At 38.0% G+C, this 14,740-nt stretch overlaps 1 pseudogene; it reads left to right on the forward strand.

Moving 5' to 3' along the window:
- The window catches only part of LOC141507049 (COP9 signalosome complex subunit 9 pseudogene), a 71,367-nt pseudogene extending 56,849 nt beyond the window's left edge, over positions 1-14,518 (forward strand).
- Positions 14,519-14,740: the final 222 nt, after the last annotated feature.

Raw genomic sequence — 14,740 nt, forward strand, 5'->3', positions numbered from 1 at the left:
CAGAAACAAAAGAATTCAGTAATTTTTCATTTACTCCTTGATCTAATAAAATTTTTCAGTCTGTCCAACCAGCTTTTCAACTCTATTTCTGCTTTCTCCTGCTTCCAAAGTGACTTTTTAATGGACTCTTTTTATTGTCATTAGTATTCATGGCAGTCTCCTTCTGCTCATTAATGCTCCTGGGATCATTCTTATATGACTATGCTACTCTTTCATTATCAGGTTTTCTCTTTCATATTCTATAAAACTTTTAAAAATCAGAACTGGGAAATGAGTTCTATATGTAGTCACATTTATATCTTTAGGCAGAACTTTTTTCTTCCATATCAATGTTCCCACCATCAATATTTCATTCTGAGAAAACACCATTTTCCTTGGTATATTATATGCCATAATTTGGTGCCTGCCCTTTCCTCAAATCTATGAAATCCATTTTTCCTATGTCTGTGGTGTTTAGGACTATGCCTCACCTTACTCTTTATCATTTTCATTATTAGTCTACGTTTAGGTTCAAATTTTCAAGAGCCTTTATAAATGATTCCCTTAATGTATCCTTACAGATTAGCCAGAGCCTAAAAAGGATTCAGGATATATCTGAGAATCTGAATGCAAATGAAAATGATTACTCTCCTCCTTCTATTCTTTTAACCTTCTCTTCCTTTAAAGCACTGGTTGTTGACAATGCTCCTAGCCAAGAGTTGTCTTTCATTTTAAATCTCACTCTGTTCTTGGATTTATACAGTAGTCATAATCCTAGAAAAAACATCTCCAAAATGAAGGACTTTACTAATATGGAGAAGAGGTGTCCAACATACATGTTTGGGCTGCATGTTTCATCTAGAACATTTCCCAATGCAGATCAAAATATAACAGGAAATATTTGACAAAATAAAAAAAAATTAGAACAAAACATAGATCACATTATATTTTCATTTGTCATTATGAGGCCCTCAGGAATCCTTATGTATGGATTAATAGCTTCTGTTTCTATTTGAGATTGACACTTGCAATGGAGGACCTGGTGAGTTACTCAGATTCTTTATCCCTACTGGAAACATAATTCAAAACTCATGGACCTTAATGGGGGCAGTCACATCACTTCTATTATAAAGAAAAACAACCCATCTGCTCAGTGAAATTGAGAGCTAAGAGTGTCTATCTCAGGGCTTAATGACATTTAGAGTTGAAGCACTTTAATGGTCCTGCTTTATCACTGAGGTTCTGAGAAAAAGTTGCCTGAACATTCTGTTTTAACATAGTCCCCTGTGAAAAGGGAGCTCCCAAGTGGGCAGTGCAGAATAAGGATCTGAGCCAACTTTGCTTTTCCCAACAAACCCTCCCCAGGCAGAGGCAGGTGGGATGATCAGGGCAGTGAAGCAATCTCCTGAATTAGGTTAAATCACACTGTCTCTCTAGCAGCAATTATACTCACATGAAATCTGGTTAGAATGAGCATCAGTAGTAGCTTTAAAGGTGAAAAACAGTCACAGAAGGGCATCTAACAGTCTGAGCCATTTATGAAAAAGGAGAGAAGGGAATCATAGTTCTAGAATTAGAAGGGACATTGAAATCTAATCTAACCCACTCTATTTATAGATAAGGAAACTCAGATTCAAGGAGGGTGATTTGCCCAGGTAGGAAGGGTAAAAGCTAGGATTTAAACTCAAGTCCTCTGATTTCAAAGTCAGTCCTCTCAACATTATACCATATTACCTCCCAATTATAGGAAATTAGAGGAGGGAAGGAAGTGTTCTTTTGTATTTGAGACTTAAACAGGGCCAGAATTATCAGGTGTTTTCCGGACCTAGCTTTGCCACTGAATAGGCATATGTCTTGCCCTTTGCTCCCTCCCTCCTTCCCCAGAGGCTCCCACAAGCTGAACAGTCCCTGTCCAGGACCCTACAGCTTCATTCAGAATGCCCAAGATTGGAGGGAACAGGAAGATTAGTAACAAATGTGATGCATGATGGCTCAGTTCCACTCCTCACCCTATTATCTTTTGTCCTACCTTTCTACTAGGCCCTTTGGAACTATCCTTTATTACTAACAGTTTTTTCCTTCTCATATTTCCTTCTGAAGTAAGATAATATTTGCAAAGTACTTAGTACTGTGACTAGCACATATCAAGTGCTTGTTCTTGTCCCTTGTCCCCTTTGTCCCTTTGTTTCCCTTCTATTTTTAGATTCCTTCTGACTGTACCATTCCTATAGCCAGCAACTCCTTCTTTCACATTCCTAAAATACAGAAAGAGGAGGAAAAATTAATGTATCCCTTCTAGTCTCTCCATCTATCACCATCACTCAGCAAATACCTCTCTTCCTTTAAGGTGGATCCCATAGATGGGATCATCTATGAACCTCAAAGTCACACTCCCTCCTTCCCTTCCTTACCTGGTTCACAATTTTCTTCTCCACCCTCACCCCTGCTCTGAATAATGCTTAATTCACATGATTTCTATTTCTATTCTATAGATATATCTTAGCTAACTTTCCCATCTCCACTGAACCAAATTTGTCACAAATGCCCTGACCTTTAGTTACAACTTTGCCCTCGAGTCTCTTTGAATCTTAGATGGTAGGTCTCCTTCCCTTTTCTCTATTCCCCCATTCCAGTTAGCTGTTGCCCTGAGTCAATGCCCGGGGCTAGATTCTTAGCCAGATGAAGCTGCTCTTTCATTTGGCAAGGTTCCAGAATATGAGGCCAGTTCCCTAGAGGGCCAAGCCTTTCCTCCAGTCCAACCAGAAAGGAGCCCTGAGTTTAATCTAATTAGCAAGATGTTTCTCACAAACCATGGAAAATTAATTTACTGAAAAAGCCTTTTAGGAAGAGCTACTCCCTCTTTGGTTTGGAGCAAGGTGGAAGGGGAAGAGAAGTTTCAGATTTGGCTTGGCGGTCTTAAAGCAGAACTGGAACTGAAATAAGTATCTCTGAGTCCAAATCCTAGATCAGCTAATTACTAATTGTGTGACCTTGAGAATTATTATGAGGTCATGGTAATGACTGATATGTAAGAGGAAAAGAAAGGAGAAAGGAAGGAGAAGGAAGATGTAATGATGGTGGTTATGAGGGTGATTTATGACACACTCTGAAACCCAGAAACATATAAGCAAACTGGAAAGCCAGCCTGCCCCCAACAAAAATCACTCTTATAATAGAATCTAGCCACAAGAGGGGAAAAAAGGAGATCTAACATTATGTGAGATTTTTCAACCTGCTGCATAGGAAATTAAATGCTGTCTGCACAGGAACCACGCAGAGATGCTTTCTTCACAGCTGGCCAGGGAAGATTTGGGCAGATACAGAGAAAATGGAAAAAAATTCCCCATTTATAAGGATGTGAAAAAACAAACATGGTCACCCATGGGAACCAGTAATGTAGGACATGACTGGATCATTGGTATTCAGTCTCAGATCCCTGTCTGAGAATCTCCAAACACTTTTTACTACTAGGGTCATGCCTAGTACTGCTCTCCCCATCATCAATGTCCAGGAATATATATATATACTTAGGACAAAGCTTCATCACCCCTGTGACCCACTCCCTCCCCAAGGGAATAATGGCTGGAATCGTTCTCAGTCATAGGGACTCATATCATATATTTGGGACTCTACCCTGTGCCAGGTTGACTTCTGACAAGTTGCTTTGGGGTGAAGATCTTAGGAACACTCTAAGTTCTTCTTATGACAGCCTGTAGCAGTAGCATCAGGAGCCCAGATTTGGAGCTGAAATGAACCTTTGAGATTGAGCTTAATCCCCTCATTTGTTGACATGCCAGAGGTCACACAGGACCAGACCCAAGTTCTCAAACTTCAAATCCAGTGTTCCTGCCACTCCACCACCCTCCCCTTTTTAGAAAGCCAAAGAAAAGTTAACCTTTTCTTTTTCTCCACAGCCCTTCCTTTTCCTTTTCCTTTCTATCCATCTTTTTTTTTGCAAGTAGCTTTTATCCTGATGTTTTCTTTGATTCTAGAACCGACATTTTCAATTATTTCTGACTTTCTTTTTTCTCCCTATCTTTTGCAACTTGTAACCATAGAAACTGGTAATAAATGTCCATTCAGATACACAATGAGAATGATTTTAGAAACAAAAGACAATATATTTTCATTGGCACCTTGTTCTGCTTTCCATACAACAGTCATTCCTAACCACTAACTTTTATGTCCTCTGCCCAAAATATGAATAGCATACATTCAGGTCATGGAAAAAAAGAAGACTTTAGTAAAGCATCATGGTAGGAAAGCAAGAAATCCTGCTAGTAACTTCAGGAAGAATTTTACAGTGGAAATCATAGGCACTAGGCAAGTCAGGCCCCCTTCCCAGGAGCTATAGCTACTCATGAGTCTTGTCTAGTTGGATTAGAGAAAGAGCATTCTATCACAAAAGCACAATTCTTTATCTATGGTCTCCTGGATACTATATTGTTAATTATTATAATTATTTTATTTTTATATCAACTGAATTTTATATCCCATCTTAAGATTTGCAAAGCATCTTACATTCCTTAATAATGATACCTAGTTTCTACATAGCATTTTACAAATATCTCATTTATTCCCACAACCTCCCTGATAGATAAGTGTTATTACTAATTACATCTTATTATCTCCATTTTATAGATGAATAAACTAAGGCAGTGGCTAAGTGGCATCCAAAATTAAATAGTGGAATGTCTAGAAATCAGAATTCTTCATCAAACACTATATCTTTTATATCATACTGTCTTTTCTGAGTCTCACAGTAACTTTGTGAGAGAGAGATTACAGTTATTATTATGGCCATTTTACAGATTAGGGGAAAAAAGTTTGTTATGGACCATATCTGAGACAAGCATAGAGTTTAAAATGTACTTGCCGAGCATAAAACTTACTTTAAACCAACTTTAGTTCTTATTGTTTGTCCTTCATTCTTGAAGAGGCCATGACATCAAGGAGGTGATATCATAACGTGCAAGTGAATTAGATTTAAGTGAGGGAGAACCTTACTTTCTCCTCCACAGCCATCTGGATCCAGTGGTCAAATATGGATCAGGACAACTGAATATTGGTCCTCAGGGCAGCTAGGTGGCACAGTAGCTAGAGCACCAGCCCTGGAGTCAGGAGGACCTGAGTTCAAATCTGCATCAGATACTTAATAATTACCTAGCTGTGAGACCTTGGGCAAGTCACTTAACCCCATTACTTTAAATAAATAAAATTTAAAAATTAAAAATAATAAAAAAAGATGGCCCTGGATACAGTAGGAGATCTTGGCTTTTTAAACTGAAGACTTTAACAGGTCTCAGTTTGACTGGGGCAATACCCATTCAGTGATTATGACTAGGTAAAAAATGAGGCAAATAATGGCTTCTTTTACCTAATCAAAAAAAAAAATATGGGAAGGGAAGACCCTCAGAGCATAAAACACATGTAATCCAACTTCAGTAAGTGAAAATTAAAAGAATTAAGAGGTGTAAAAGGTTAAGAGAAAATTACTTAATTCTGGTTAGAGAATTAATTAACAAGCGAGCAGCCAGGAGAGCATAGCCCTAAGGGCAGGATGAAGCTTCTGACTTCAGCTCCTACTAAGAACTGACAATCAGACCTGACCCAGACCTAGGCTTTCCTCTCTTCTGTTCCTCAAACTGAGACCCTCAAATGGACACCAGTGTAATGTTTTGCCTCAATCAGACCAAAAAGAGTAGGAATATTATGTAAAGAAAATCTCCAAGCAATAACTGGAGTCAAAAAAAGAGGGAAAGGATGTTAATCCTGAAGATTTGGTCCTCAAGCCTTTTAGAAACATCAGAAAATCTTTGATTCCTCATAGGAAGTTATCCAACAGGGCAATGGTGATTTGTTTACTTTGCAGAACACAGGATTAATTATCATAAGTCAATAGAGGATCTGGATTCAAATCCTATTTCCTCTGTTATCATGGGCAAGCTAATTAACTTCTCAGGGTCAAAGTTTCTTTCTTTCTAAAATGAGAGGATTAGCTAGGTAGCTTCTAGCTCTAAATCTAGGCTCTCTGAACCTCAAAGAGACTCTTGTAGGGAGAATTCAGACTCTTTTTTCATACTTCTTTTCTACGGAAGAAAAAATTCCTATCCAACCTCCAGCCTATCTTTATTCCTGGGAAATTAAAAAAATTCTCCAGAATCACACAATCATGTGGCAGAAAGATTCAGGGGCCATCTGCTCCAATCCATATCTGAACAAAAAATTCTTTCTAGAACTTACTGAGTTAGAGGTCCCTCAGCTTGAAGACCTCCAGTAAGGGGAAATTATTTCTTCCTGTGAAATGAAACAATCACTCTCTTAAGGGAATTTAGATGTTTCTCTTTTCCCCAGAGGGAAAGACACCCAGAGAACACAGCACCAGTTTTCAAGATTTAAATGTCCCTTTCCTTTAAAGGGAAGGAAATCAGAGGAAGATGATGTCAATGAAATTAAAGAAATGTTTTTATTAAACAGGGAAATATAATTTTTTATATTTTTTTGGTTTTTGCAAGGCAATGGGGTTAAGTGGCTTGCCCAAGGCCACACAGCTAGGTAAGTATTAAGTGTCTGAGGCCAGATTTGAATTCAGGCACTCCTGACTCCAGGGCCGGTGCTTGATCCACTGTGCCACCTAGCCGCCCCCAGGGAAATATACTTTTGAGCTGTGTGACCTTGGGCAAGACACTTAACCCTCATTGCCTAGCATCCAGGGTCATCTCCAATCATCCTGATTCACATCTGGCCATTGGACCCAGATGGCTCTGGAGGAGAAAGTGAGACTGGTGATTTAGTGCATCATACTCCTCACTCAAATCCAATTCATGTGCATGTCATGGCATCATCACCCTGATGTCATGGTCTTCTGCAAAAATGAAGGACAAAAATCACCATTATCATCATCAAAACATGCACTTGGGGATTTTCAGTCTCTCTTGACAGCCTACCAAGTAATGGATGTGGAGAGTTTATATATCTTTGAAAAAGGAAAAGTAAGGAATTTGAGGTAAATAGATAGGCTTAGAAAAGAATGAGTCAGTGAACCTCATCCTTAAGGGGTAGGAGGGAGGAAGGTAAGGAATTCCAGGTGTCAAAGTTGAAGCCCTTTTAATACACAAATCAGAAGGTATCCTTGATGATACAGAGTTCAGTTCATAATTCAAGGATTTGGAAGATGTCTCCATAAACAGGATAAGTCTAAGGGTCCCCTAACCAAAGTTGGGGGAGTGTCTGGAAATAAGGTTGTCTACAAAACCAATAAGTCTGAAGATATTGATGTCTCTTGAAGGTCTATAAACCACCAAATTACTTTGAATCTGATTCAAGACTGTCATGAGCTTAATTGGCTTCAGAGTTGCTAATTTTCTGCCTATACAGCTAGGTTTATTCTGTTAGCTCAAAGGACTGTTGCTTTGTCAAGCCATTACAACTGGTCCTCATACAGTCCTTCTGATTTCCTGGATAACTAGGGGTTGGAAGGGAGGGGAGAAGGGAGGCCTCAGGAAAATCAAAGTATCATTTTCATATTCCTAAGGTAGCCTTTTCCACTTTTGGAATAATTAGGAGGACATTCTTTTAAAAATGTTACATTCTCCTCTTAGTAACTCTTTTTGCTCCTGGTTTTGTCCTTTAGGGCCAAACGGATAGTCAAACCTCTTAGCAATATGCCAGTCCTTAAATATGAAGGAATCCTTTGAGGCCTAACTCTATTTCTTGGAAACAAGGGTCATAGAGGTTCCAATTCAGGATCCTGATCCTCTAAGACCTCCAATAGTGAAAATTGAAATAATCTATGCCTTGGCCTTCCTTTGTCCTGTCCCCCAAGAAAGATCAAGTACTCATTCCCCACCCTGTCAACCCTAGGATGCCCTCAGAATCTCCCTCCCACTTTTTCTAGTCTGACTTAGTTTTGAGAAGAGTCTATTTACCCCTACATACATTGAATGTCACTCACTAAATTGAGAAAACCCAATCACATTTAAACAGAATAGCCCATCTGGGGGCCAGGAACAGAATCAATTTTCATTATTATCTCTACTGAAAAGAAATGACAAAGAAAGTTGTCCAACAGGGCAGCAATTCAACTTGAAGCAACATTGATTCATCAGATATCTGGCAAGCTGACCAGCAATTAATTCTCAATCCTGATTTTCTCTTGCTCCTTCCCTAACACTTCCTTTTCCAAAAATTTACCTATTGAGAATTTAGCCATCATCTAGACCCATGTTCTCCTTTTACAGATGAGGAAACTGAGGTCCGGAAAGATTAAGAGATATTCCTAAGATCGTACAAAATTTGAATCACAGGGGAATTTATTTCTTGGTTGAGCAAGAAGGAAAGGTCTCAAATCAGATTTGGATTGAATAACAAAGAGACCTTCCTAATTGTCAGAAATGTAAAATATTTGAATGGATGAAAGTGAAAGACTGAACATTCTTTGGAAATCGTTTGAATACAAGACTATTTTTCTAGGACAAGTTATGGATGGTCTACCTGGAAGCTTTGTTGTTTTTAATGTCTGACTCTTCATGACTCCATTTTGAGTTTTCTTGGAAGAGATAATGGAGTGGTTTTGCCATTTCCTTCTCCATCTCATTTTACAACTGAGGAAAGTGAGGCAAAAAGCATTAAATGACTTGCCCAGAGTCACACTGCTAGTAAACATCCAAGGAAAGATTTAAACTCAGGAAGATTAGTCTTCCTGACTCCAGAGCCAGGACTTTATCCACTGAGTCAACTAGCTGCTACCTGGAAGAACATGGAATAATTAAAAAACATCTGGAAGGTATAGCCTCTTTACAGCGGACTCCAGGCCTCCTTGGATCAAATTCCTAACAGTTATGGGGGCTAAGAATGAACAGCTAATCCCTAGGCTCTGATCTCCCACCACTCAGGATTATCAGAGTTGGGTTGGGACAGACTCTTTTTGCTTAGGATCTCATGTGATTTCCTGACTCCAGTCCCAGAGTTGGGATCAAGCCAAAAGAAAGTTTAAACAGCTACTTTATCCATCTGCTCTCAGTAAAGAGATTGGTGGGTGGGAAGAAGGAAAGAGGGAAAACCCAAGATCAGAGTGAGAGGTATCAGCATCTTTCCCTCCATTCCTCCACATCTCTACCAGGTCCATAGTTAGGATCCCTCCCATTCTCAGGGTCTCTGTTGTTAAGAAAACTATGTCAGCAGAAATAGAGGTAGAAAAGATTCAAATTGAATTGTCTCTATCTGCTAGGCTATTCATTGCTTTTTTTCCTCCCCTTTGCTGGAGAATCACTGTTTCACATTTGCTAATGAGTTGATCTAATAGTATTAGCTAGGGTAATGAGAGGCTGCAAGCAGGCCAATTTTTTTTTTTTTTTGCAAGCCTCAATGTACTTTCTCAGTCCTGGGCATTATTAGCCCTTGGGTTAGCCAGGAAAGATATCACCTTCCAACTATAAACCTCTTCAGTGTTTCCTTCTGGAGTCCAGCTCCCCAAACTACCCAAACTGTTGCTTTAAATAGATGTTCATTTGCATATAGTTTGCATGCTGCTCATTTGATATAAAAATGCATAAAAGTCTCCTCTCCCTCCCCCTTCTCTCCAGATGAGAAAAATAACTGCTTAGGGTCCCACATGACTGACTTGTGTCCAGTCAAAACAATAGGATTCAGTTAGGGCACACCATCTCATAGGATCAATGAATTTTAATGCAAAAAAAGGATACTTTGGTGTAGCTAAGTGGTAATAAAAATAGAGAGTGCCAGGCCTGGAGTCAGGAAGAATCATCTTTCTGAGTTCAAATCTTTCCTCAGACACATACTAGCTACCTAGGCAAGTCATTTAATCCTGTTTGCCTCTGTTTTCTCATTTGTCAAATGAGCTGGAGAAGGAAATGACAAACCACTCCAGTATCTTGGCCAAGAAAAGTCCAAATGGTTTACAAGGAATCAGACCTGACTAAAACAATTGAAGACAACATTAAGAGACAACTTAAATATCATGTAACTCAATATTCTTATTTTACTGTTAAGAAAACAGAGACCCAGAGACATAAAGTGAGTTATCTAAGGTCAAACAGTTATTAAAAGAATAGTCAGGAATTTACTCCAACTCTAGTAGACTTTCTTATTGTAGCATACCAAAGTGCCAACACAACATGCTCCAATGGACCCACCTACCCTTTGGGTGGGTTTATGTTATTTGAAACTCTTACCCACATAAATCACATCATCATAGAATTTTAGAGTTGGAAGAGATCCCAGTGGCCATCAAGTCTGACTGATCAAGGTTCTTAACATAGAGTCTGTGAACTTCTTAAAAATACATTTTGAAAAACACTAGGGTTCATACATGTCATCCATATGTGAAAGGATCCATGACATAAAGAAGGCTAAGAACAGCTCAATTAGAGGTATTCCTTTGTGCCTTCGAAGGCCCCCGTTGAAATGAAAATGTGGTTAACTGGATCATGTAATAAATTAATCCATTATAGGTCACTGGAACATTATGATTATAAACACATGGGTCTTATAGATACTGATTTAGTTCTAGAATTGGAGGATTAAGTTAAAGGTATAAGATGTTATATGTTTAAATCTATCACAGAAATGAATCAACTATCATACAAAGAATATTGCCCCATATTTCATCTATATTAGAGGTAGGGAACCTTTTTTTCTTTCAAGGACCATTTGGATATTTACAACATCATGCACCTTCTATATTTGATACAACATTTAATTAATTCACCCCTAAAAATATTCCTAGATTTATTGAATCTTGAGTCCTGCCTGTGGTTTTTGGAATAGCAGCCAGATTAGAGGAAGAACTGCAGGCTGGACATCCAGCCCCTGATCTATTTAATAGGAAATATTTCTAAGAGTCTTCCTATGTGGGTCAACTTAGACATGGAACAAGAGGTCCTGGGACAACCAGATCCTCATAAGGAAAAAGTATCATCCATAGGAGGCATAATTTCAGCTCTTCTTCCCTACCCAAGATTGGCCATCTTTGAGAGGATATTTGTAAATTTAGTCTAAAAACTAAATTTTAGGGGGGCTGAGGAAGGTTATGATTGCTATCATAGCTTCTCTGTCCAGTTCTCACATATGTACTGTACTCTCATTCATATGACTATTCCTTTTTCTGACCCAGATTATCATTCCTTCTTGCTTTCTGGTCCTGTGTGATTTTTACCCATGATTTAACATAAACTGCCCCTACAGATATCCAAGGCAGTACTAAGAAAGAAGGGAGCAGGGAAGAGAAAATTCTGGATTTGTGCTTAATGAGACAGATTATTACAATTCACTCTTGAGAAAAAAACTAACTCTTTGGTCAGTTCCCTTCCTCCTCATATTTTCTTCTCAATTTTTTTCCTCTCTCTTTCCACAATTCCTCAAAGGATGGTGGAATGGAGTTAGCCTTCTTGAGGTACTTTTCCCTATAGAGCCAATGGTTTTTAATGGTTCAAATTAAGAAGGTATGAAGTGCCACCAATATCCAGAGATAAAACAATGGAGTCTGATTGCAGATCAGAGCATAATATTTTCACTTTTTAAGATTTTTTTTATATTTTATTTTTCCTTCTCATGGTTTTTTTCTCTTTTGTTATTATTCTTCTTTCATAAAATGAAGGGAACAGACTAATATTGAAATATATTGAACATGATTGAATATGTTTAACCTATATCAGATTACTTATGGTGGGGGGGAAAGGGAAAGAGTCAAGAAAATGTGAAAATTAAAATCTTCCAAAAAAGTGAATGTAGAAAACTATCTTTACATATAATTGAAAAAATAAAATTTAATAAATAAAAAGAAATATATAGAGGGAAAAAAAGATGACATGAAGTAAATTTTACTCCCAATCAATAAATTTATGTCAGGAACTATATTAGGTAGAGAAAATATAAAGAAAAATGAAAAGTCCCTGTTCTCAGGGAGCTCATAGTCTAATGAGGGAGAGAACATGTGAAAAACTATGTACAAACAATCTATATGCAGGATACATTGTAAATAACCACAGAAAGAGGGCATAACCATCAATTAGGAAATGGCTAAATAAAAATATAATATGAATGTTATGAGTACTCTTGTTCTATAAGAAAATGGTCAGATTTTGATAAAGTTTGTCCTTGTAGAAAGGAAGGGTGATGGAAAAATATGACTTATGAATATCCAAGTGGATGAAGGTTGAAAACTTCCATAACATGTAACTGGAAAAATAAAATAAAATATCAATTTTATAAAAAGAAAGAGGGCACTAGAAATAAAAGGGACTAGGAAGAGCTAGCTATAGAAGGTGAGATTTTAGTTGGTATTTAAAAAAGTCAGGTAAGCCAAGAAGTAGAAATGAGGAGGGAGAGTACTGCCCAAATAGGGTGGATAGTCAGAAAATGCCCAAAGTTGAGAGATGGAATATTATGTGAGAAAAATAGAAAGAAGCCCAGTGATATTGGATAAAAAAAGTGTGTGGAAGAGTATAAACAGTAAGAATACTGGAAAAGTAGAGGGGGGAGACAGGTTAGAGCTTTCAAAATCAGTGAATTGAACATTTGATCCTGGAAGTGATAAGATGCCATTAGTTTATTGAGTTCCTACTGAATAAATCATTTGGTAATATAGTCATATCTATTCTTTAGGAAGATGATTTGGATAGCTAAGTGAGGAATGGATTGGAGTGGGCAGAGATTTATTGCAGTTAGAACCTCCAGCAAGCTATTACAGTAGTTCAGGTATGAGTTGATGAGGTCCTGCACCAAGGGGATGGCATTTTTAGAGGAGCAACAGGAGCATATATGAGCAATGTTATGAAAAGAAAGTCAATAGACCTAGACAATAAATGAGATATAGTAACAGAAAGAGAATTAGGAGTTAAGGATGACAGCTAGGTTCTCAATAATAGGAAGCTAGAAAGAAGGGAGAGTTTGGGGGCAGGAGGAGGATAATGAGTATAGTTTTGGACATGTGGAATTTAGGATATATATGAGATTCCAGTTCAAGAGTTCAATATAGAGAGCTATGTGAATGGAGGTCAGCAGAAATGTTAGGCTTAAAGAAGTAGAATTGAAAATCACTATTATTAGTGAGCATGACTCCCAATCCCTCTCTTTTCTCAGTCTAGCATCATAAATATTATAGAAGTTATAAAGGGTATCTTTTCATCCCTTTTCAAAACCTAACAGAAGGCACTGTACAACATTGATAAATTTATTTAAAAAGTTGTTTCTGAGGGGTGGTTAGGTGGCACAATGGATAGAGTACTGGCCCTGGAGTCAGGATTACCAGAGTTCAAATCCAGCCTCAGACACTTAATAATTACCTAGCTGTGTGGCCTTGGGCAAGCCACTTAAACCCATTGCCTTGCAAAAAAAAATTTTTTTAAAAAGTTGCTGCTGAATGCAAGAACCTCAATGGATCATCTCTTCAAGAACCAAATAGTCCATCAGATTTTTGAGAAGCAGAGAGCAGCACCAGAGGATATAGGAAATGGGACAAATAAATGTGAATGAAGGAAGGGCAGAGAAAAGGTTCTTGGGTTTGGTATTCCACCAAAAAAAAAAAAGAGACCTTTGTAAAATGCCATAGTGGAAGTTCTGGTGTTCATAAAACTCTTTAAGATTCTTAAAGTATATATATATATATATATATATATATATATATATATATATATATATATAAAATTATAATTTGGTCAGTGGCTATAACTATCCCCATTTTACAGATGAAGAAACTAAATCTGAGGGCTTAAATGACTTGTCACATAAGTAAGAAAGTGTCTGAAGTGGGATTTAAATTTAGTCTTTCTGACTTCAGGGTCATCAATCTGTCCATGTTACCACCTTACAGTCCTGATGAAGAAGGAACCACAGATCTATAGATGGAGAGGGACATTAGAGGCCATTTAATCCACAGATGAGGAAGCTGAGGGAAGTGCATTAAATGTTATAGACAAGATTTGAACCCTGATCCATTCACTCTTTAAGTCAATATTCTTTCTACCATAGACACAAGACAGTAGCTTCCTTCATGCTAATTTCCTGAAGCTAAGTTGGAGTATTAGAAGAGAAAGACATAAATGCCAAAGACAGATTTTGCCTATTCAGTAATTCGGACGTAAGTGCCCTTTCCATTGCAACTGCAACCATCGGGAGATCCAACCAACTATTCTGTATTCATCTACTTAGAATGTGAGAGGGAAGCGGAGCTACCGGGCCACGAAGCCGGCTGTGGATGAGATGTTCCCCGAGGGTGCGGGGCCCTACCTACGTGGACCTGGACAAGGCCTGAGGCAGCACGGGGCTCCTGATGGACTTGGCCGCCAACGAGAAGGCCGTGCACTCGGACTTCTTCAATGATTTCAAAGATCTTTTTGATGATGATGATATCCAGTGAAGTGATTTCCAGCCATGGAAACCCAAGATGTTAATTCTTTGATTTGTAGCAGTAGCGTAAATACCGCTTTTATTTAATCAAAACATGGTTTATGATTTCTAAAGAGCTTTTGGAAATCACTTAAAGTTGGGACATGATTACCAAGACAGGAAATGAACTATAAAAAAATGTTAACCATTAAGAAGCTGCTGTAGATATCCTTTAATATCAGTTGTTGTCCTTGTCTGAATAAATATGAAAAGGGTAAAAAAAAAAAAAGAATGTGAGAAAATTCATCAGTTCCAAAATGGTGGCTAGGCAGCATATCTCTTGTCATATATAGTATTTGCCTGAGTTTTTTTTAATTATTTCTCCAGTTTGGATTCACCAACTGCCTTAGAGACA

This window comes from Macrotis lagotis, chromosome 1, assembly GCF_037893015.1.
Source record: "Macrotis lagotis isolate mMagLag1 chromosome 1, bilby.v1.9.chrom.fasta, whole genome shotgun sequence".
Classification (NCBI taxonomy): domain Eukaryota; kingdom Metazoa; phylum Chordata; class Mammalia; order Peramelemorphia; family Peramelidae; genus Macrotis; species Macrotis lagotis.